This window comes from Balearica regulorum, chromosome 2 (assembly GCF_011004875.1).
Source record: "Balearica regulorum gibbericeps isolate bBalReg1 chromosome 2, bBalReg1.pri, whole genome shotgun sequence".
In the NCBI taxonomy this organism is placed as follows: domain Eukaryota; kingdom Metazoa; phylum Chordata; class Aves; order Gruiformes; family Gruidae; genus Balearica; species Balearica regulorum.
In genome coordinates this window covers 148,325,518-148,350,098 of record NC_046185.1, presented here as the reverse complement: position 1 = coordinate 148,350,098, position 24,581 = coordinate 148,325,518, and the positions used below count along the sequence as shown (strand labels likewise).

The following is a 24,581-nucleotide window of genomic DNA, read 5'->3' as shown; positions in this document are numbered from 1 at the left end:
TAAACTACTACGTCCTTTGTATGCCAGCTTAAATACTCTCCTCATCATTCTCAGGTAGCTTTGTCATAATTAAGAGAATAATGTGGAATAATCTTGAAACTCCCTTCTTTCTCCCAAATACTTCTTCAGGCTTATCTTCTGTCCTACTCCTTAAATGTGGATCAACAGACTCCCCTTGTGCAGTGTTCTAATGCCAGTGCAAGCATTAATACATTATAAAAAACTTGGCTTCATAAGAGAGAGTTAAAAATTCAGTTCCTGAAGATATATGCTGTATGAAAACAATACATTACATGAGAGACCAATTAAGTCAAGACCTTTGCCCACTGTTTTATCTGTGCCCATGTGTATATTAAGCAAAAAATATCAGGATTAAGTAAAGAATTCGCTACAGTGCAACAGATGTTAACTAATAAAATTTAATTAGAATCTGTTCCTAGACATAATATTTTCTATTTTGACTCAAATGGACAAAGTTAATCCCACTGCAAACAAACAAACAAAAAGACTAAATACAGTCTGATCATTCTGAGAGTTCATTTAAAGATTCCTTTTTTTTCAAATGATCTGTGTGTTTATAAATTATACACACACAACACAAAAGAATCACTAAAAAAGGAGAGATGCAGAGTACTCTGCAGACATACCCTTAAAACCAAAACAAGTTTGTAGTTACATGCCAGATTGAGGAAACAGCCATGACAGCAAAAGTGGGGATTTTAGGTGAGCTAAAAACAATACAATTATTTATTTAAAATCTCGGAACTTTTAAGATACATTGATAGTTTTTATTTGCATTCTGGTATCACATTAACATTCAGCTGAGTGTTACTTTCCAAAGCCCAAGGGTAGATGCTGAGATTTTAAACAACCCCCAAGATCCTCAGGTATTTGATTCCACAACCTGATGCTGTGAAAATACGCAAGATTTGCAATAAAATTTTGACTCATGCACAGCCTCTGGTTGATAGTAGTGCCTTTTTTCATACTGTCCAAGGACCATACCTCACTGTTTTCTGAAGTGAAACAGTTTGGTACACCTAGTAAGAGGTGTACTAAGTCAGGAGTGTTTCAGTCACGTTAAGATCCTAAGCTATAGGGGCAGAATGTATTTTCTAATTTGTACAATGTCAAAGATGGTGTATGAATGTTAATAAAATGAAGTAATGGGAATTAAAGAACATGATAGCATTCTTTCCAAATCTCAGAACAACGAAGAGGCCTCAGCACAAAAAACCTCCTTCAATGAATAAGAACAGTCTTCCACGGCAGATCAGTATCCTGCCTCCAGAGCAGTAAGAGCCAAATGCTTCTGATAAATGCATGAAAGCAATCCCAAAAGTCAGACTTCCCCCATCTGTTACAGGTTTTTTATTTCCCTGAAGTACAAAGGTTTAGCTCTCCTGAAGTTTTTACATTCTTTCTAACAATAGTAGCTATTTTTACTGTCCACTTAAATGGTCAATCCTTTTACTCTTCATTCTTAGTCTGACATGCTACAGCACAGGTCCAATTGTCAAGTGTACTGTATAGAGAACTACTCCTTAGATTTAAAAAATACGTAAACAGTTTTAAATGTGTTATTCAATTTAACATAACATCCCCTTGTTCTTGTATTACAACTTCAGTTAAAAGATGCCCTGACTTGATCTTTTCCACTTTCTTTTATAACTCCCTGTACATACTGATTTATCACCTTTCTAAGCTGCCTTAATTATTTTTTCCATATAGCTTTTCCAGACATATATGTTTCTTTTCTGAGAGTCCCTCTGTGACTGTTAAATCTGTCTCAGATATGATGAGCTTAACCTGAAATACCATAATCAATTCTAGAACACTACTGATTTATTCCAGTGACATTATAACTTTTTGGGTATTAATTTTTACCCAATTTCTTCAGTGAAGATTTTCACTAAGCTATCCACATATGGTAAACCGGTCATTTTCCCAGCTGATCACAATTAATTTAGGTTCGCTACTGAAGAGTATATTGTTCCAAATACTCCCAACAGTGTAAATTGCATTGCTTTCATCAACAATGAATTTTATCTGTCACGGTGTTACCAGTTCACCTCACTGCAGAAGAGCTCTCAGATGTTTTTAGCCATCATCTTTAGTCTTAATATAAATTATTTTATCTCATCAGAAAATTTTTATTTCTCTATGTTATTGCTCATTTCCAAATTATAATGAACATATTAAATAACATCAGACCTAGGATCTATCCTTGGAGAATCCAAGCTGTAACAACCTGAATGAAGGAGATTTTTAGAAGTTATGTGTGTGATTTTAAATGTCTCGCTGAGATGCATAGTGAAATCCCTCATCCCATGAGAAAGAGACTAAAGAAAAATTGACTTAATCTAAAACAAATGAGAGAAAGTAGTTACCCAACCACTGTCTGAGCAATAATAGCAGGGCACTTTTCAGACAGAAGTAAAAAATGGCCTGCCTTAGGAAGAAAAACATTTTAAAGACTAGTAAAAAATTAAAGATGCTCCTAAGTTTTTAGCCAGCTGAGCCAAGCTACATGTCTTAAAATGGATGCCTCCTTCTGCCAGTTTCACAGGGACACTGGGTGAAAGGGAGATTCTGAATGATCAGATTCATTCCCCTCCCTTGTCACAGCCACTGCATCACGTTAATCCCACCAGATACCTATCATGCTTTACCTTAAAAACTGTTAGGTATTTCGTTCCCACTTCCCTTGTTAAAAAGCCATTCTACAAGCCGATTGCTCAGACAGCCAGGGACCTTTTTTAATTTTTAGTCTACATTTATTCATGACCAGTTTACTGTATTCACGTCATGTTCGAACCTTTGTCAATTACTTTCTTTGCTGGCATGATTAAAATATATTATTTATACTAAATATTTATACTTTACAATATATATTTCATATATTCCATACATACTATGTAGTATATTATATATACTATATATATTTATATTTGTAGAATCAGAATATATTTGAAGATAACAAACATATCCCTACTCATTTTCATTTTGTTAAAGAACTCTTCTCATTTCCTAAAAAAACCTACTCTTCATTCCCCACATCACCCTCACAGGCCTTTTTTAAGTTAACCTCTTGAAAACATGGATGACCACAGCTGAACACAGCACCTCAGATGAAGCCTCTCCTGCCTTGTTCAAACTCATACTTCTCTGTCAACACTGGAAATACCCCAGATGTGTTACTATCACATTGATGACTTTCATGGTTATGTCAAACTGCAATGGTAGCCCTATCATTTAATTTTAACTGCTCATGTACCAGTCTTTAATATGTTAATAATTTTTTTAAAAAAAGGACAAAACCCCCCATTTGTTACAGTTTACGACAAAAATACAAGTAGCAGGTTTGCAAACAAAAGAAGGAACTATAGGACATGTAAGGTCATCTTAGTGTTCATCGTGTTAGCAGAATATTAGATAATCAGAAAATGGCAGCATGATAAAAATCACAAAAATGAAATAAAAAAAAAAAAATTGCTCCCATGAAGAAAGGTGAGAAAGTGAGCTTGCTCACAGTCAATGAACAACAGAAAGCAGATATGTTTGTCTTGCATAGGTTAAGATAATACAATATCAGACTACCTTATATAGATGATAATTTCAGATTAGCAATAAGATTATAAAAGAAGAGTTCTGTTCTACAGATGATGCTCCTCTGCCAGCAAATCCATACTTTGTTTTGAAATTCCTGTCTGCAGATGCCCAAAAACCTTTGGAACATCAATAAGTTAGGTGAGATTTCCTCCCTAACAGCTTAACCACCTGTTAGTGTTCTTTAGGATAAAAGTTCTGTATTTAAACTTTTATTCTTTTTCTTCTTTTTTTTTTTTCCTTCTCATCTATTATCCATACAATTTTAGGTGTCATATCTTTCATGTTACTGTCACACATAAATTCTACATATCTCATCCGTAACATACTGTTCTTTGTTCATATTACCTATCCAATTTTTAAAATAAAATTCCTTTTCTCTACCATATGAGTTTCCTTTTCTTGCTTCCCAGTTCATCTGAAAATACTGGTCACAGTCATCCTCTGCCGAAGCAGCCCACCCAGGCCTCTCCCTGCCTTTGCTGACACCAGTTCCTAAGCTCCCAGCTACTAACAGGTAACAGTGTCAGGAGCCACGAAGTGCAGGGTTTGCTCTGCCGGGTTTTAAATTTTATTTATGTTCATTTTGATATACTTCAGCTGTTATTAAATCTTACAATTTTATTATAAAGCTTGCAATTATCGCTGCTTTTCTTGAAGGTGTAGATGCTGTTAGCAAGCAGTTTTTAGGGTTTTCTTGGTTGTGGCTGGAGGAAACTTCAACATATGCCTTTAAAAATAGTAAGAATAAAATTTAAAAAAAACACTATTCTTTTTTAACTCTGACTCACGACTTCTGAAAGACAGGCGGGCTCAGGTCACTGACAAAGCGGTAAGGGACCAAACCCGTCAGGGGCGAGGCGCGAACCGGGCCCCCCAACCAGGGGGCAGCGGACTCGAACGGCCACCGCGCCTAACGCCGCGCCGGCACCGCCACTGCCCTACCGCGTTCGCAGCGTTAGGACTCCAACCGATGACCGGGCTTTTTCACCTCACTTGGAGCTGACAGCGCCCAAGCCCTCCGCCCTCGCGGTACCTGCCCCCTTCGCCTGCCTTTCCTCAGGCGCCGCCGCTGCCCTCCGCCACAGGCTCGCCGCGGAGACCTCCTTGACCCACCGTCCGGCTCCGGGTCTGTCGCCGGACAGCCGGGCCGCGAGCAGCCCCCACTCACCCGCCGCGGCCGGGCACAACGCGCCGCCCGGGGGCGATCACGCAGCAGCTGCCCGCGCCGTTGTTTCTCCAGTTGCTAAGAGACGCCTGCGGCGCATGCGCTGGCCGCCGCGCGGGGGAGCGGGCGGGAAGGTGGGGCAGGCGACGGGCAGGGCCGGGCCCGTCTGAGGGGAGTCTGAGGGGAGAGCGGAGCCGTCGGTGCTCCCTTCGCTCCCGTCCGCTTTCCCAGTTGTCTCTGGGAAGCGGCTTCAAGAGTGTTCGTTTAGTGTGAGTTTTCAGAATCCTTGGAGAGTGATTTCACCATGAGACGTGCATTAATTGAATTTCTTCACAATTTATCCCAACTCCAAAGTGCTGGTAACACATCTTTGAGGGAAGCATTAAGTCGTTAATACTGATGGGCTGGGGCAGCGATGAAAAAATAAGTCAGTTATTTCTCAAAATTAAAGGAAAAGGCAACTTTCTCACCCAAAGAATACTTGAGTATTTCTGAAAATTATTAAACGTGAACAGTCTAAGAATTAAAAATTGCCATGTTCACGCCTTCCTCTTTTTTTCCTCTTGTTCCTGTTTCACTATCTATTTTCAGTGCATCCATGAAAAAAAGAAAAAGCCATCTGTTCTCGGGAGCAAGCGGATAAAACAGCTACGCAACTCAGAGCAAGGCGCAGGCAAACCTCTGCCAGAGCATCACCTGGTGTGGCCCCGCCGGTAAGACATCCCACAGAGCTTTGTCAGAGGGCCAGAAGAGTCGTCTCCTTTCTATTATCAGCTCTGGGTTGATGATGGAGAAAGCCATGCTGCACAGATAATTGCGCTATTCTCAGAATAATAATTCATTGTAGTATTCTCTTTTGCAATCCAGGGCTATTTTGGAAGGAATACTAAGCCAAATTCTGAAATTAAATAACATTTTCTAGCTTGAAATACAGCTTAATTGCTATCAGTAACTGCAGAAGTGACAGGAAACAGACAAATATAATAATTTTTGGGCCTCAAAGTCAGGTAGTAATAGGTAAAGAAATTACAGCTATCAGCTCTCTCCGTGGATGCCTTTTAATCACAAAACTCATTGCTTTCTCCCCAGATTTCTTATAATGTTGCACTGCAACTATGAATTTAGTTTATTTTTATAAGCCATATCAATCTGTTGAGATCATAGCACAAACAGATCCTGGCCTTACACTATGATAAATGTGTACTGTCATAACAGAAAAGTTGGTGAGTCATTTTTAGGTGTAAGCAAGCCACATGTGTGAAGGTGTCTCGTTCCACTTTTAATGTCACCTTTCCCATAGAAAATTTATAGAGATTTACAATCACCTTCACTGGAAAACAACTGTGATGACAAGTCAAGAAGCATTCATACTGACCAGTATCTCAGCAGACAGGAGAAATCAGACTGAATTTTTAAGGCCTGTTTATGACTGACACTCCATAAAGTCTGGCTGATGGATCTCTCATTCTTACAATGGGTAGTAGAGGCTCACACTGGCAGGGAAGAAAGGGAAAAATTTTGCAGTAGCTTGGTAGAGGCATGTAATCTGCTTCACAAACTTCTTTGTGGATCTTTATTTCTCTAAACAGACTCAGGCACTGCAGTAGAAATGTAGGAGATGAATGTAGATAGTGAAGGCAAAGATTTGGTTTTAACTCTGTACTGGGTCTGGCTGGGATGGAGTTAGTTTTCTTCATAGCAGCTTGTATGTTGCTGTGTTGTAGATTTGTGACCAAAACAGTGTTAATAACACAGCAATGTTTTAACTATTGCTAAGCATTGCTTGCACAATGTCAAGGCCGCCTGTTTCTCATGCTGCCCTGCAAGGGAGTAGTCTGGGGGTGGGCAAGAGGCTGGGAGGGGACATTTTATGCTGGGACAGAGTCATTTTATGCCATATAGCATCAGGCTCAACAATAAAGCTGGGAGTTGTCTTTCCAAGGTAGCTGTTGCTTGGGGACTGGCTAGGCATTGGTCTCTTTGTGGGAGGTGGTGAGTGATTACCGTTGCATCACTTGGGTTTTTTTAAAAACTTTTTCTTCATTTATTAAGCAATCTTTGTCTTGACCCACTTGTTTTTCCTTACTTTTGCTTTTCTAATTCTTTTTCCCATCCTGTTGTGGGTGTGTGTGGGGTAGCAAGCGAGCGGCTGGTGGGTGCTTAGTTGCTGGTTGGAATCTACTCACCCTGAACCAAATGATTTTCATGATTGAGAAAGCTTTTCTTTTTCTTGTTTTCAACAATGGTAGTTCTTATGGCTATTTCAAACATATTCTGGTTGGTTAGGTCGTTGTTTCATATTAATGGTCACATAAAAGATATGTGACAGTGCAGAATCCATGTGAAAGAAGAAGGACTTGGTAATTAGGCGCATGATCACCGCGTGTTTCAATACACTCCTGGAACAATGGGCTCAGTTATCCTTGACTACAGTGTCTCATGCAGATGGGACACAAGTGGGTGGTCTCAAACTCATAACCGGCACCTTCTCATGGATTTTGTGAAAAGTATGCATCTGTACTGTGAAGCAGACAGACAGAAGGGAAGAAAGACAACAGCAGATGACCAGGAGAAAGACGAGCATGCTCTTCCCTCCCCAGCTCTGTTATTCATGCCACATTCACATGTCTAACCTTCAGGACCCAGAAGCACCTCCAGGTGTGTGCTTTTGTGGCATTTTGACTCCGTGACAGGTTTGAGCATATCTCTTCTGTGCTCCCTAATCCCATGTTATCTTCTATTCGGTTGTGTGCCTGGGAGTTAAGGATCACGAGCACATTGCGGGCACCTACCTACTCCACAGACTAAGTAAATGTGGTGTTATCATTCGATGGAAATGAATTCTGCAGAGATTATTCTTTCTGTCATTATTTTTATCTGTTTGCCATGGGTAGAGGCAATCCACCACTGTGTGACAGACATATAATTGCAGGGTTTTTTATTATGTTTTGGCACAATCATGCAAACATATATAATTTTTTTTAAATTTAATTTTGTGAAAATATTCTGAGGGCGTCATTAGGTAACAACATGCTAATAAGAGATCAAAGGAAGAAGACTAATGAGGAGAACAGTTACAAAATGTCATGAGAATTCACAACTGACAAATATTCACAAATGACAGAAATATTTTATTGAAATATAATTTATTCTAACACTAAAAAATACACAAACTAGAGTAATACAAATTGTATTAAAGATGGGAGATTATGAAATTAAAGAGCTTTTTAGAGACTAAATACCCAATAAAGTGAATAAGGACTTTATTAACTACACATTTTAATGAAATTTCATGACTTAGCTTTTAATAAAGCTTGTATAGAATTTGTGTGCTTTTCTATGAAGGAACAGAGCCAAACATCCTATCAATTTGATTAAATTAAAGCTTCTGCAAAAAGAAATCAAGTATGGATTAAAAACATTTGAAAGAATATTGTGGAACAACATTTCAAATATTTAATTTCAAAAGGGATTTAAATGCATAAGCTACTGCTAAATCAAAGTATTTGTTGAATTTAAGTGTTGGAAATTTGCATGTTGAGGTGTTTGAAATTATCTTTCTAGTGTTACTGAAAGCACCACTGGGGGAGTCATTTCTCATTTCCTGAAACATCAGAAGTGGAATTACTATTTGCTGGATTGCTTGTCTGAAATAATTCTTTTTTCCATTAAAAAAAATAAAAATCAGTCAGAATTTATGCTTTAAGAAATACCTGATGACATACAATACAAACAGTCTTGTCATATAATGTGTTTTATTTCAGTCTCAAAAGACACTTAAAAGGGACTTTCCTTTTCTGACAAGAAGCAGCTGGCTTAGGGAGTGATGAATTTACAACATATCATCTTGGCATTTCAGTTTGCTGTATTACTTCACACATTAAAATACTCAATATCAATGTAAATGGGCCTCTTTCTCTAGGAAAAAAAAAAAGGGAAATCAAAACAAAGAACAAGCCTTTCATTCTTTTGGCTTGCAAGTGTGATTTGTAAGTCTTCATTTTTCGCAGGCACCCTGCCTTCACCAAGAGTATGGTGTGGGAGTATTGAAAAATGCCCTTCCAGTGTAGTTGTATTCTCTAGTTGGTTTTTCTTCTATGCGACATTAAAACTAAATTAATGGATGATTATTTTTAGTGAATGCATTAATCATAGTTCGTAAATGGCAAATTGTGTAGCACTATCATTTAGAAACTGATGACTTGCAGCCACAGCTTGTACCTAGATGTGCAGCCTAGATCTCTGACTGCTGGTAGTAGTATATATAACATCGGTGCATGTGTGCGTGTGTACTTAATAGCTTCAGGGACACTCAGAAGCGGACAGGTGGTTCAGCAGTGAAAGTTTTAAGCCAGGAGTTGAGATCATAGACCTCCTGTATAATCCTGAATAAGCTACATAAAATGAAACCAATTAGGTTGTTTAATTGGAATGAAAAAAATACCTTAGTATTTCCATACTTGAATTTCTGTCTATAAAACCAGACACCTCTGAAGTCCTCATCATACACAGTGGTTTGAGTTGAAGTTCATTAAGGTCCCCAAATATTGTTGCTGGAGCATATAAGCATTACAAAATTAGGAAGGGTATGCTTAAGTGGTATCTGGTAAATCAATAGGTGGCACACTTGTTTCTTAGGGCATGTGTATCCTAAGAAAATGAGATTATGTTTGAAGTCACCACAACTATCACATTTTTTTGTTCTTAAAAACCAGTAGGTTAGGAGTGACCATAGTCAGCTAACATAAATGAATATATACAAGTGTGGGTTTTATCTAAAGTGGTATTTGAAAACTGTAGTTGTTATCAGGGATGTTAACAGATGACTGTAAGGAATGACTGAAAGAAGGGCTAACTGAAGAAACCACCTTTTTGACCTTACATCTAACACAGATCAGATAAGTCTGCCTAAATATTTTCACAGTCTCTTAGATTTAAAACATCCCTTGTTTTCCTAAGATGTAGATCCTTTTTAAGGCTAAACAGAGACAATTCTCAGTGTCATCTTGGACATGCTAAGTTTGAAATCAGGTATTCTCAGAGGCCATAATCTCTTGTGCTGATGAAGGAATACACAGATTGTGTTTTTAAAAAAGGACAGTTTTCTTGCTCAAATTTCAATTTACAACTTCAGTCTTCAAAGATTAAATGTTCTGTAGCATCCTCAGGACAAATTCTGCTCTATCATTTCCATTCTTATAACAGCATTGATCCTGGGAAGCCTTGCCAAAGGCTGTATTTCAACAAGGAATGACAACTCTGTTCTTATCTTGGATTTGAAGGCTAGAGTCACAAAATATAGAATATAGTTTAATGAATATTTTTAAGTTGTTTCAATACTGTAGCATTCAAAATGGAAATTTTTCTTTGTCAGAGGCTTTGCTCTTTTAATTATAGATTTACAATTCTCAGAATTTGAGGTTTCAGTCCATTTCTTTTCCTCACTATGTTTCTTTCTGGTTTGGAGGGGAAATTGAGCAATTTTTTCACTTTTCTTCAGTTCCTCTTCATTAATCTACTCTATAATTTACATAACTCTCTCAATTCAGAAAACAGTACAGAATTACAGTTTCCTTTTTCCGTTTGCATACTGTGTAACTTTTAAAAACTTGAGGCAAAATAGGTCTGCAGCTGAGAGAGAAGAAATCCTCCATGTAGGGATTTTTCTTTTAGTTTTTTAGTTTGGAAATCAGAAAAGAAACAAACATTTTTAAGTTTGAAATTATGCACACAAGTCCTACAAATAAATTTTTCTGAGAAAGGTACTAGTTTGGATGAAAGCCCATTTATTGCTATAGAGTTTTTTTAAACTGAAAATGCCCTTTACATCTAGAAAATGGGTTCAGAGATGAGAAATTGTATGTAAAAGTTATTTAAACTTTTAAAGCTTTGCACACTGAAGAGGAAACACCTGTCACATCAGGAAAGATGCTGGAGCTGAGTAAGGCAGCCTGATCTGCCTCCCGTATAACAACCAGCACAACTAAGAAAAGGCAACGGGTGACAATAGTAGGCGATTCTCTTCTGAGAGGTATGGAGGCACCCATTTGTCGACCTGTTGCACTCTAGAGAGGGGTGCTGCTTACCGGGGGCTTGTTTCAGAAATGTCACCAAGAAACTACCAAGCTTTGTACAGTCCACTGACTATTATCTGCTGCTGTTGTTACTCATGGGCACCAGTGATACAGCCAGATGCAGTCTGAGGAGTATCAAGAAGGTTTACATGGCCCGGGGAGCAGCAGTAAGGGACTCTGGAGCACAGGCAGTTTTTTTGTCAGTCCTCCCAGTCAAAGGGAAGGGGGTTGAAAGGACCAGTTGAATCTGGTGAATCAACAAATGGTTACATGACTGCTGCCACAGCCAGAGGTTCAGCTACTTAGACCATGGGAGTCTCTTTGAGAGACCTGGTCTACTGAGGGCTTATGGGGTCCATCTGTCAGAGAAGGGGAAGAGCATCTTCCACCAGAGGCTTGCCAAGCTGGTGAAGAGGGCTCTAACCCAAAGTTGCCGGGGGAGGGAAACTTCAATCCATCCCACTCCTATCAGTTTGATGCCAGTGCCAGTGATAGATGCCCAGAGCAGGGGGAAGGATCACAGGTCAGTGAAAGAGCACGTGAAGTGCAGCACAAGGGAATTCCAGGCACTCCAGCCAGTAAATCAGCTTCACTGGGGCCCAAGCTATGTGATACGGTTGACATGCTGGAGGGAAGAGAGGGACTTTGACAGGCTTGAGAGGTGGGCCTGTGTGAACCTCATGAAGTTCAACAAGGCCAAGTGCAAGGTCCTGCACATGGGTTGGTGCAATCCCAAACACAACTACAGGCTGCGTGGAGAATGGATTGAAAGCAGCCCTGAGGAGAAGGAAAGCTGGAGAGAGACTGTTTGCAAGGGCATGTAGTGGTGGAACAAGGGGTAATGGCCTTGAGCTGAAGGGTAGATATAGATTGGATATTAGGAGAAAGTTCTTTATGATGAGGGTGGTGAGGCACTAGAACAGGTTGCCCAGAGAAGCTGTGGATGCCCCATCCCTGGCAGTGTTCAAGGCCAGGTTGGATGGGGCTTTGGGCAACCTGGTCTAGTGGAGGGTGTCCCTGCCCATGGCAGGGGGGTTGGAATGATGATCTTTGAGGTCCCTTCCAACCCAAACCCTTCTATGATTCTGTAAACTATCAGTCTATGTATTGCTTTTAAATATTGTTTATCACATTCCTTAATCTTAGCCGGGATAAGATTAACAGCTTTCTGATGTTTAGCGAAAGAGTATGTAAATAGCCTGTTATTACTGAAATATTTTAAAGACAGATAGATACATTTATTTAGGGATACCTAAGTGTCTTCAAACTGTTTTCCTCTCTTTCCTCCTCATAGTCAGGGGAATTTTTGTAAAAATCAGAGCATCTATTTATTCCCATACCCCACTAAGTTTTAAGGAAACACTTGTTTTGGAGTGCTTTTGCCAGACTCAGACCAGATATGAGAATCCAGCATCTTGCTGGCCAACCACTTAATGAGCCCATGGGTAACTTAAAAGACGCCAGCACTGCTGTCTCTGAAGCCTGTTTGTGGTGCCAGGCCTTATTGTTAGAATAGTGTAATTCACAGCTTGAAAATAGATCTAGATATAGAACTAGACCTATCAGCCAAGCTCTTCTTATATTTTTGCTCCTATTAAAGCGAGACAAAGTGGAAGAAAAACTAAATGCAAGATGAGCTGTGCTTTAGGTCAGTGACCTTGAAACTGCATGACAATGAATGAGGCTCTTGTTCTAACTTGAAATTATTTTTTAATTTCACACATGTTTCCTAGCTTGATTACTATCCAACTCTTTTTTTGGCATTATTTGTATTGAAAATTACCTTGGCATATTGTCAGCCTACCAAAATGTTACCTATTTCTGGATATTAAGAAATTGGTCATCAGCCCGGTCATTTTAGGCGTTTGGCAGAGTTCATTCAGCCATGCTTGGTGGGGCATCTGCACAGAATTGTTTCAGGGCTGTGTTTAGTTCAGGATGCTGAATGAGATGCTAACATGTTCTGCAACACAGCCCTCCTTTGTCTTCCGCTTTGCTTATGTTCAGTTAGGGGTTGTTGGATCTTGCACTCCCTTTTGACTCTAGAAGACATATACTTTTTGTACTTGCCCCATCCTGATTTCTGAATAGATACATACTAACATACATTTTGCTGCGCTTAAATCAGAATGGGACTAAATGTTGTATGGTTTTGCAAAATCACTGTTGTCCAGAACAGCAATAATTTGAGTTCAGTTGCCGTACACGGTTCATTGATAGATAATATGAACACAGCAAAACCTTTCCAAGCAGTCTGGAAAGTCTGTGACCTGAGGGTGTGGTTTCCAATGCAGAGGGTAATGGTATTGAAGAAGGCTTTTAGAGCATGTAATTGTGTTCTGGTTACCTTCCTTCTAATTAGGTAGACATGCAAATGACTGTACCTGGAAGGAACAGGGGCTGTCTTTGCAGTACCTTGGGATCTTGTTCTTTTCACTGTTTGGATTCAGGTGCCATCTTGCAGAAACCAAAGCAGAGGGTGAAGAGGGGAAAGATGCAAGCTGGAGAGTTCACAGGTTTTAGTCCCTGACACGGGACATACAGCTGAGCACACTCAAACCAGGGAGCTCAGAAGCACTCCTGGGCCCCTGGTTTAAGCTAATACCGGTTTGGTTCTGTACTTCTGTTCTTGGGAGTCTGATGTTGTGCAGCATTCTTTTATTGTGATGTAGATTGGGATCTGAAATGTTATCTACTAACTGCATGTCTCTGTGTTTTGGTGATCATTTAAATTTATTTCTTTATATGACATGTACTCTTAATAGATCAGCTTTCACAGAAAATGTGTTGCAGCTCACAGCATTGCATCTCAACCTGTAAACTTTTGCAAATGATCTGAGATGAACTAAAAAGATAAATGCAGCAGTTGTGTCTATTTCCATAATATGCACCTCATGTCTTCAGTAACCAATCCAGGAAGCCACTAGCAGGCAAAGCAATTCTGTATCTAAAAGTTGTTTTTAGGCCAGGTGGTCCTGTCTCCTTTTCCATTGTGGTTACCTTTAAGTAAGAGATGCCATCACAGCCAATGTAGAATTACTAGCTAGTGTTTAAATACTGCTGGTTTGTGTATTTTCTATATTGTTTCCCTGTGACATGTGCAATTGGTTAACATTCAGGGTCAGTATGCTAGAATCAAAATAGACACACTTTTAAGATGTAATCTTGTGTTTCGAGGCAGTTCCTCTTTCCACAACAGCAGAAGTTTCTTTGCTCATAGTGCCAAGCCTCTCTCCAACACAGCACGCTCCCAAAAACATTTGTTCTTGGCCTACATTACTACTTGCTACATGTTGGTTTTTCTGCTACTCTCTGAACTTGCTTTGATCCTCGATCTACCTCTCCACTTAATAATCTCTAGTATTAGTACCTACATCTAGGTCCCAGTGCCTGGTATGCCCGTAGCTCAGTTGTTGGTATGATCTAGCTGTGCCCTATATTTTGGGCAATGGCTTTTAATGTTTCTTAGTTTTGGAAAGTCTGTTACTCCAAAAAGGGACTTGGTGAGTTCTTACATGTGTGACGACTGTATGGCATCTGTCATGCTCATGTACTTACATGAGTGAGTTTTAACAAGCTCTCTTCATAATGTGTCAGCTTCTTCAGTGATTTATAGTTTATTTACAGGGTTTTTAACAGTGTAACTTCAAGGTAATAAGAGCTAAAGTTAATGGTTGGAGACTTAGAATAGCTCAAGCAAGAGGATAGAAAATAAGTGCTAAACAACAACAATAATAATAGCAGAATAAGCTAAGTAAATAACATTGGATTTAGCAAGTGGAATTTGGCCCTCTGCTTAGGACCACATGATGCAGCATGCTGTTCTGTGTAGTTGCACCAATCTATCTCTCTACAGACAGTATCTGCATTGGCCTCGATAATATGGAGTCTTTTAAATGCTGGGATTTACTTGACAATCTGCATGGCAGTTCAGTGTTGCACTGCCATTCCATTGTAGCTGTGAACTGCTGCAAGCCCTACTAAAACAGGAGCACATGAAGTACCAGATAGAGAAATAGGATAAGTTGGGGTTTTACTGGAGTTATTTGTAGGCTCTCCTAACTTAGCTGAGTGAAGGAGCCAGCACTGATTCTGAAATAAATACTTGTGTTACAAATGCAACTATTTTTCATCTCTCTCTGAATTACATTCTTTCATTTTTAGTGTGCACTGGTACCTCAGAAAGCATTGCTTGTGTATAATTTTACTGTTGATAATCAGGCTGGTGTGATGTGTTTAACAGACTTATATCTTACAGTTCTATCTAATTTGTGCTTACAGGAAGTCATTTGGGTGATTGGTTGGTTGGGGTTTTTTTGCCTTTTTTTTTTTTCCATTCACTGTGCCAGGATTTAAGAAGTAGCAGCTAGACCCACACTTTATGCTGAGCCCTTTTTATAAAGATGCTGATTTGAAGATGTGCTGGATTTGTGATTATTTACTTTCTAAATGTTTAAATCTATGCACTGGAACTGTGTTTTTTGTTGCTTACTCGTTGATTGTGGTTGCATGTTAAACTTGGGTAGGGAGGAGAGAAGCTCTCTTTCTTGCAAAGGGAAATCAGATTTTAAAAACATTTAGAAAATTATGGCTGATGTCTGCTTGCAGACCTTCCAGCATATTTTAATTTTTACCTTCATCAAATTCTGTTGGACATCTTCTAGTCTACTGATACCAAAGTGCGTATTTAATAGCTTCTCACATAAAATTTGGCAACGACAACTTTGGTCACTTTTTTTCCTTGATCAGACCAAGTTTTGAGGCATGTATTTCAGTTGCAATAGCTGGTCACACAACCCATGCAGTTAAGGAATGGGTTAACTGTTTCTCTCCTTGTGACAGTTCCTCCGTTGCTATAGATTAGTGGAGCTGACTTCAGCAGAACCAGATCCGTTTCCAGCGGCTGAGGATATGGTCTCTTGAGCTATATTAGAATTAAACAAACTTGTTCAATTAGCAACAATTACTTTTGACAGTGAAAGGATAATAGAGGATTTTGCTCACAGGTGTCTGTCTTTTTGATCTTAGTCCACTGAACCATTTAATGATTCTGTTTGGTTTGGTGCTGCAAGCTATCAACTAGACAAAAACAATTTAAAAAAAAATAGTTCTATAATTTTCAAAGGCCTTTGCCATTAAATGTTCATGCCTAAATCTCTTTGTGTGTGACTCAGGAGGCAGTAGCAGCAAGAAGAGCTGCCATGAGAAACAGAGAAAAGAGATGCGAGGTGCACAGAGGAGGCTGAAATGGATCACTTGATGGCAAAGCTGAAGCATGAGCAGTCAGAGAAATAAATCAAAGGATGGTATTGCTTATTCTGTTGGATTTTCCTATATTCATTCGGGCAGGAGGCAGGGACATATGCTTAGGATTAAAGCTAATGTGCCTTTCAAACAAAAAATCATTCTCTAGGGTTTATGTTTTCTGTTCTCAGAACTCTTGAATTCAACATTGAAGTCATTAGCAATTATATGGGAGAAGATAAATCTCCCTTCAGGTCTCCCTGACTGGACCTAAAGGATCTGGATTCCCCAAATGACAGCTTGATACCACTTCTTAACCTCTAGCTAGCTCAGCTCTGCTGCACAGTGTTACAAAAGAGTTCCTCTATTTTCTTCCGTAAAGTGTTTGTAAATTTATACTAAAAAAAAAAGGCTGAGAGTAACATAGGTACTGAAGACCAACACAGACATACTGACATTCTTTAGAACAAGTATAATTTCATATTTGGCAGGCCTATAGATAGCTAAAACTTTTTTTTTTAATTTATTTTTTATTTTCAGGGATACTCTATTGCCATGTCTGTTTGCTTACTTCACTGTCATGAACAAAAAATCTGTCTACAATAAGTCATAACGAGTCATGCTTATTAGAAATTAATACCTGATAAGATTACAAGATTATTAGTAAATGGAAACCACCCGTAAGTATTTATATATTCATATAAATTGCATTTAGAATGTTATTCATAATATTCAGTTCTGTCTTTCTCAGAATAATATGGAAACTCTATCACAATGATTAACTGTATGTATTTCTGTTATTATTCTGACAGGTTTATCAGAACAGCATATTTCAGATTTCTGTAAATTATAACAAGATATGACAGGCAGGCTAGATAAGAAAGGATAAACATCTTCATGAGGAAAATTTGGAATAATTATATATTGTACTTGGTAAGACAGAGATCATGTTGGAAAGAAAAATGAGGAAAGAAATCATAACAATTTCAAGGCCATAGACAATTTTAACTAAAGATTCTACTTATTTTTCCACTTGGCAACTATTATATTAGCTATAGCATAGGGAGATCAAATGGAAATAGAAAACAGGAAACTCTTTCACATTGCAGGCAACTGTAATGGGTATTGCAAACAAAACCTACCCATTTTTATTTGTCCCTTTCATTGTGCTAATGAGGCTCTCTTGCTTATAAAGGGTTTCACTTGGCTATTGAGCTTTCTGCCAGTTTAGAAATTGGCTTGTACTATATAGTTGTATTGTATGTTTTAGCACCTGTTGTTATGGTCATTACTCAGGGATAGTGACAATTGCCCTTTGGTCTTTTGTACATGCTGTTCTTTCCAGCTTCTCTATGGCTTATTGTTTTTCGTGCTCTGAACCTGTCATCTTCTCAGCCTGAATAATTTTCTCACTCTAGGACAGTTAGTGTCTCATCAGTCAAATACTTCACTGTGGAAGTGATTTATTCAAAGCCATGGGGTTTTACAAAACTATCGAGATCACTTTCCTGAATGACACAAATGATACCATTACTAAATATAATACAGAGGGATTTATTACACCGTCTGCTTTATAATAGACTGCAAGTATTGTGCATTGTATGGCATCAGATATCACTGTTCTCAGGTCCCATTTATTTCAGTACCTGTGAGAATGCTGTGCTAGGCCAGGGGGCGGAGGGAGCACTGAGTGATGGGCTAACATGGAGCTGGAGAACCAGGCTGCATCCAGAGAGTACATCCCCTAGCGGGACCTCTATGAGCGGGAGGCTCCATTAGGATGGCATGGACTTGCAACAGCTTCATTCCTGCTCCATGATCTCATGCACCAAATCAAAGGATCTGTGTAAATGCTGAATAAATGTGTGTGTTGGATCCCCAGATGCAAGAGAATACCAGGCGGGAGCCAACTGCGTGAACCCTGCAAGCAGTGTGAAATACTTGGCAGGTCTGAATTCTAAATTCAGTGATGCAGCGGACGAGAATGCCGCAGACTAGCATCTTGCACAATCACTCACACCTTTTGGATGAAAAAGATAGAAGGCTATACTCAGATTGTGCTTACTATGCCAGAAGCAACATACAGCAATAAAATGAGTTGAACACCATTGGATTTCTCTACTAAGGAAGGAAAGAATACAGTAACAATATCCCCAAAAAGATATAGACTGTTACAAGTGATCTAAAACCAGAAAAGAATCCTTTACCTCATGTACAGTCATGGGTTACACTTATGTCAGAGTGCTTTCATGAAACTGGTCATAGCTGTCAAGTTCAATCTGTAATTAATATATTGTGCTGAATAATGATTATGTGGATGCATTATGGGGTATTCTGGTGAGTTCAGTATGCAAATGTTTTGACCAATATAGACATTATTATTTAAGATTTTGCTAGTGGTTATATTCACATGAGGTTATGCAGTTAGTTATGGTCTAGCAACTCACAATCATCTGGCAGGCAAGGCTTTCTATAATTTTGATTAACACTACATTCATTTTTTCCAAACACCGAGTTTGTATTCATATTCCTCCTTCTCTACCTTATTTTGAATTTTCCAGTAAAGAGTTTCAAGCAAAAAATGACCAAAGATATAGGAAGTGACCAGTACTCACTTCCTTTGAAATGAGAATCGAATCCCCATCTCAGTTCCAGTCAGTGGGCTTGAGTTCTGTTGACTATGTAGTTTGAGGTCCAGCCACAAACATTTCTGACTTCCCATTATGCAGAAAGTCCAGTACAAAGCTAATTTATTAGTTATATTACTTATCTTCCCTTACTTGAGCTATGGTTTGTCAGACCACTTTGAAAATGAGGATATTTTTTTCTGTGTTGGTGTGCCAGTCTTGAATTTATTTCTTCTTTTTTTTTATTTGGGATAAGATAAACCAAATACCAGGTTTTAGACAGCTGATTGTCAGTCTAAAATGGATAGAGGCAGTGCAAAAGGAGATATCATTATCTGTAGTTTTTTTCTGAAGACATGAAAAATACGGAGTTGTTGTCTAGTAAGTGTTTCCACTTTCTCTAACAAAGTTGTAGACAGATAGTTGCAGACAGATATCCCATAACTTGCAGCTTGATATCCAGCTTGACTGACATAATTCTTTAAAATCATGGTCTAACACCCCCCCCCACCCCCCACCCCCCGAAAGAATGGAAAGAGCATGAGAAACAATCAAAATGTAGGTCTTTCCAGTGAAATATACCCCATATGTCTATCATCACATATATCTATGGGTTATAATTGATTAACACATTTGGCTATTAGTTGGAAGAGCAGTAGGTGATATCTGCTCAAGGACAAAACTTGTGGTTTTGGAGAGGAGCATAGTTTGTCATGCCAATGATGGCAGAGACTGGACTCAATAGCACTGGAAGCTCTTTCTGCTCTGCTGTGCCAAGTACTGATTCACTTAGCATTTGAAACTGAATACCTGAAGATGATTTCTTTTTCTTTTTGTTCCTCTGGCTTTCTTGCAATTTTCTTCTAATCATTTCAGTGTATTTTGTAGGATTAGCTCCTTTGTTATTGTTATAATATTATTTTACAAGTTATGTACAAACTAGGGATTGGGGGCTCCAATTTAGTTGCCTGCACACAAAGGTACTCCATATCTTGTCAGACATCCTAGAGGGTCTCAGACACCCTCAGGTAGCTGCCAAATGCAGTGTATGATTGGATCTCTTTTTATCGTGCCCAGCTAGAGGCCATGGGGCGTATGCAGGAAGCTAGGACATCTCAGATGGCATCACCAGGTGCCTACGTACAAGTATGTGAATCAAACCTTTGCGATGGACTTTAGTTTGCAGGTTTATGTATCTACATCTTACAGTCCTCTCCAAAAACACAATCAGCAAAACCTCTAAAGAATACTGGACCGAAAAAAACACTTAAAAATTAATGATGATCCTTTGTAGTATTTTTATTGTTGCTATTGTTCTCATGTCACGTTGACATCCAAATTTTCAAGACTTGCTTAGCTAAACGTGTAGATTTCTGCCTGATGGGACTTTGAAAAACACCTAGGCAGGGTAAATATGCTGCACACCTAACTCTCACTGGTATTTCTGGAAATGAGCCATGTACCCTTTTTAGGCATTTAGAAAATAACACGTCCCGTTGTATCTATGGGAACCTATGTACTTTGAAAAACTGCTGTAATTATTTAATTGAAGGTAAGTAGTTTCTGAGCTTTGCTCAGAAATTTAAGACATACTAGATTACAAGTATTATGGAATATGTAGAATAAATAATCACTTTAAAGAAAGAGAATGACAAACCCATGACCCTTCTAGTTATGCATCATCTGGTAGCTTCTTCAGAAAATCACAATAATTGAACTCTGCCTGGAAGAATGTGGGAGGCTGGAAGGCATTTATGTACCAGTTGAGAAGGACTGATCACGGCGTATGACTTGCCATGCAGGTCTGCCAGCACAGGCAGATCCCAGTGGCAGAATCTGACAAATGGGCGAGCAAATCCGCTGTGCTGTGGGGGAGATAAGCAATGCTGTGATGAGACACAAAAAGGCAGTAACGTCAGAATTGTGGTCAGGGAATATCATAGCCACTGTAGTTTGTATATACTCAATTGAAGGGGGGATATGTATAACAGATGGCCTGAAAAGAGCAGTTTTGAATTAATCAGGATGCAAGATTATGAGGATCTAGATGACAGATTTAGTGTATATATGTGGAAAAGCTAGACAGAAATATTGCAGTGGAAGGAGCAATACCCATGCACGTAGGCTTAGAATTTAGTTGGAAAGGACTTCTGGACGTCATCAAATCAAGCCCCTTGCTCAAAGCAGGACCAACTTTCAAGTTGCAGTGGGCAGGCAGCTGAATGCTGAGTATCTTCAAGGATGGATTCCTGCCCTTTCTGGGCAACCTGTTCCTGTCCTTAAGTACCCTCAAGAGGAATTTTTTTCTGTGTCCACTCAGAATTTCCTTTTTGCAATCTGACTCTCGTCTCTTGTCCTTTCCATGTGCAGCACTGAGAAGAGTCTGGCTTCATCCTTTCTATATGCCCAGTTAAGAAGTTCAAAGCAGCAACTGGATTCCCACTTAGCCAACTCTTCTCCAGATACCTCAGCTTCTCCTTGTATGTTATGTTTCTGGTCCCTTAAGCATCCTGGTGACTGCTGGACTCGGTACAGTATACCCATGTCTTGTACTGGCGTTGCCAAAACTGGACATGAGTGTCAAATAGAGGGGACCACTCACTTCTGTCAGCCAGCTGACTATGCTGCAGCTAGTGCAGCCCAGTATGGCATTAGGATTGCTGCTGCACTGATATGCAGAGCCAGAGAACAGGGAGTCTGATGTGAAGTGGTCTTTGTAACTCTAGTTTCTAAGAACCATTAAAAAATCCCAGATCCCATTAGGGCTCTTTTATATCTATCATGATGTTGGATAACTCACTTTTAGACAACCGAGTTCTCCTAGCATGGGTGAGTAGCCTAAACTGTATAAAGGAAAGTGTAACTGCAGTGCTCAAGGATAGTATGTGGTGATCCATCAATTATTTTTTTTGCTAACAAAACCCCAAAATAATGAACTCACTGAGGCATACAATGCAAGGACGTTGTGAAATCTGAATAATAAGAGAAAAGTTATACAACCTCAACAAGAAAAAGGTGCAGGAATTTCATATACAGTGCATGAATAAAAAGCTGGATGTATTTTAAATCCAGTTTATCTGACGTCTAGTATATGAAAATTCAGTAGGTCCATCCATGACTAGAAAGAAACAAATACTCTGTTTTTATAAATTTCTCCATATAGGTGTATACAGAAATTTATCAGTGAATATTATGACTGAAGTTTATTCTTTGTAACTTACAGGATATGCATGTAAAATGTGTAAGTAGCACAGTATAAGTAATGGTGATTACTATTAAAGGATGCAGGCAAGAATCATGTATATTATTATTAGGCTTGTTTTGCATTTACAGTGTTATCATGAAGTTGTTGAATGTCTCTTGAAAGATACTGAGGACCTTCAGTTGCCAATGTAGGACTTTGTCTTTAATTTCAATAGATATTTTAAAGGAGTATGTGAGCTCTTAAGATTCTTAATATATTGTAATAAACGTGCCTTAAAATATTATTTTTTTCAATACAAAACAGATGGTACAGATCTATGATGTATACAGAGAACTTAATCTAAAGCAGCCTTGATCTGTGTCTGTAGTCCCACCACAATTTATTTTCTTTTGTAGGTTAATTTTATTGCAGACTGAAATCAAAAGGCGGAAGTCAAAGATAAGTGGAAACCTTCATTTCCACTTTTTAAATCCTGACCAGTAACACTTGGTCAAATCTTTGGTGTTCCCTTTTGACAAGGACCACGAAGGATACATCTTGTGCTTTGCACCAGATTAATTCTAGGCTCTATCATGATTTCCTCTTTACTGTAGTACTTTTATAATCTGCAACAGCAGAAGTTGCTATGCTGTTAGAGGATGACCTTCTGATACTATCAATCGAGTGCACTAGTACAAACTCTGCAAGTATATGGCTGTGATTTTTTTTTTTAGTTGTTTTAGTTCCGATTAATGCTAGCATGAAGTCAGAATCAGACCAGCAGAATTATGGTGGATTTGAGTTCACTTATGTATTTATTTATATTCCAGTGAGTCTATTTTTAATGCTAGGTGATATACAGAGATAAAAAAATACGCAAAATTTAATCGGATATAGAACACATTAATAAAATAAAACTGCATTTGCAGGATTTGAATAAACCATGAGTAAAAGCCGTATGATGGAATTTAAGTCTTAACTGAGCAGAGCTATGAAAACCGGCAGCCCTTCACAGCCTATTTCAGGGTCTCCATGGTGGCACATCTGCCACCTCTACCTACGGCAGCCTCACCATCAGTAATGCCAAAGAGTTAAAGCAACGGAGAGAGGAACATAAGCATTCAGGTGTAAAAAATGTGATAAAACTGCGTATATTTTTTTCAAGGGGCTAAGATATCTGTCTTCTGGGTAGCATGACTAAGCATCAGAGGCCACTATCTAATGGCAAAGAACATTCTGCGATGTCCACCTTAGCAAGTAATTTGGTACAATTAAAGGAACAGTTAATGAAGTAACTAGTACTGAGGTCTGCACATCTATATTATGTGCAGTTCAGAGGTTTTACTTTGGAGTAGATTTAATTTGGTCCCCTGAACGACCACAATCATCATCATTACACATGTGGTCTGAAGCTATCTGAGGCTGTGTTTAGGTTAGCAAGTAGCATGCTGTGAGAAAAGACGACCTGCAGGGTGAAATAGCTGGTGCTGAGGATCACATTATATGCGTTTCAGAGGCTTTACTTCAAATTAGATCTCATCTGGTCTGATGTACTGAATGTCCATTAGTGGCTGCAGCGCATTAGGAGAAAATCTTGGAGTACATTTTCCAGTTTAGTTTCACCTACGAGGAAGCCAGTTTAGGTTCTCTCAGACCCCGCTGCAGCATGAACCAAAGAGTAAGTGGGACAGCCAGGACATCTGTTTCAAATGCACACACACACTTGCGATCTGAGCTGACTAGCAGTAACATAGATGTACCCTGAAGCAGCAAACACTGAAACAGGCTCACATGTCCCCATTAGGGTTTAAGTGCAATTGGTGGTCCTATGGACCAGGGCCACCAGGTTAGATGCCTCCGAAAGGAAACTCAGTGCACATAAACACTGTTCTGCAGACCGCACCAAAGCGCAGTAAATGAGGACTGTTGGGATTTGTATTGCCTCAAAACACAACACTAATATAGATGCAGTTGTAGCCTCAGTTTTGTGGCAGAACATTCAGTTCTTTTTGGCACCTAAAATGGAGCCGAAGCAGGCCAAGCCTCTGCACTGGGACTTGGGAGGTGAAACTGAGTATTAGAAGGGTTTGAAAATTAATCTGTGTGCAGATGTGACAATCCAGTACCCTTACACAGCCCTCGGCATTTAATGAGATCATACACCAAGCAGGTTTTCCCTCTGTAGAGTACCACTGGTGGAGGAACTTCCCTGGGCTCCTGAGTCAGTGGTCCCCCTTCCAGTCAGTGTCCCTGGAAGATCAGGGACAGTGCTCCCCAGAAGACCAGTGCTTTACTCCAGAGATTTGAGATTGGCTTGTGGGGTGGTTGTTGTTGTTTTGGTTTGGTTTTGCTACAGGCTTTCCATTAGGTAAATTTTCAAAGATCTTCAGCAGCTTATGGGAGAGGGTCACAGGTATTTTGTGGCCTACAGCTGTATTCTAAACACGGGGGTTTGAGTTTAAGAAAGGCTATTATAGGTTATATTGAGAAGAAAAAAGACTGTCATTATAAATTCTGTTTCTTAGATACCCTTAAAAAGTCTTATTATAAAGTAAACTCACTTTGGTTATTTTTCAAATATTCATCCATCATTTACACATTCTAGTTTGTTCCAACAAAATATAAATGGGCCCAGGAACAATTATAAGTAAATAAGAGGAGTATTCACCTCACAA

At 39.1% G+C, this 24,581-nt stretch overlaps 1 protein-coding gene across 3 annotated transcripts in view; it reads right to left on the bottom strand.

The window, feature by feature from the left end:
* The window catches only part of ARMC3 (armadillo repeat containing 3), a 63,200-nt gene extending 58,366 nt beyond the window's left edge, over window positions 1-4,834 (bottom strand). For all 3 annotated transcript variants that reach the window (XM_075746356.1, XM_075746357.1, XM_075746355.1), the window contains exon 1: window positions 4,646-4,834. The gene's annotated coding sequence lies outside the window, so the exon portion shown is untranslated. The remainder of the gene's footprint in view (window positions 1-4,645) is intronic.
* Window positions 4,835-24,581: the final 19,747 nt, after the last annotated feature.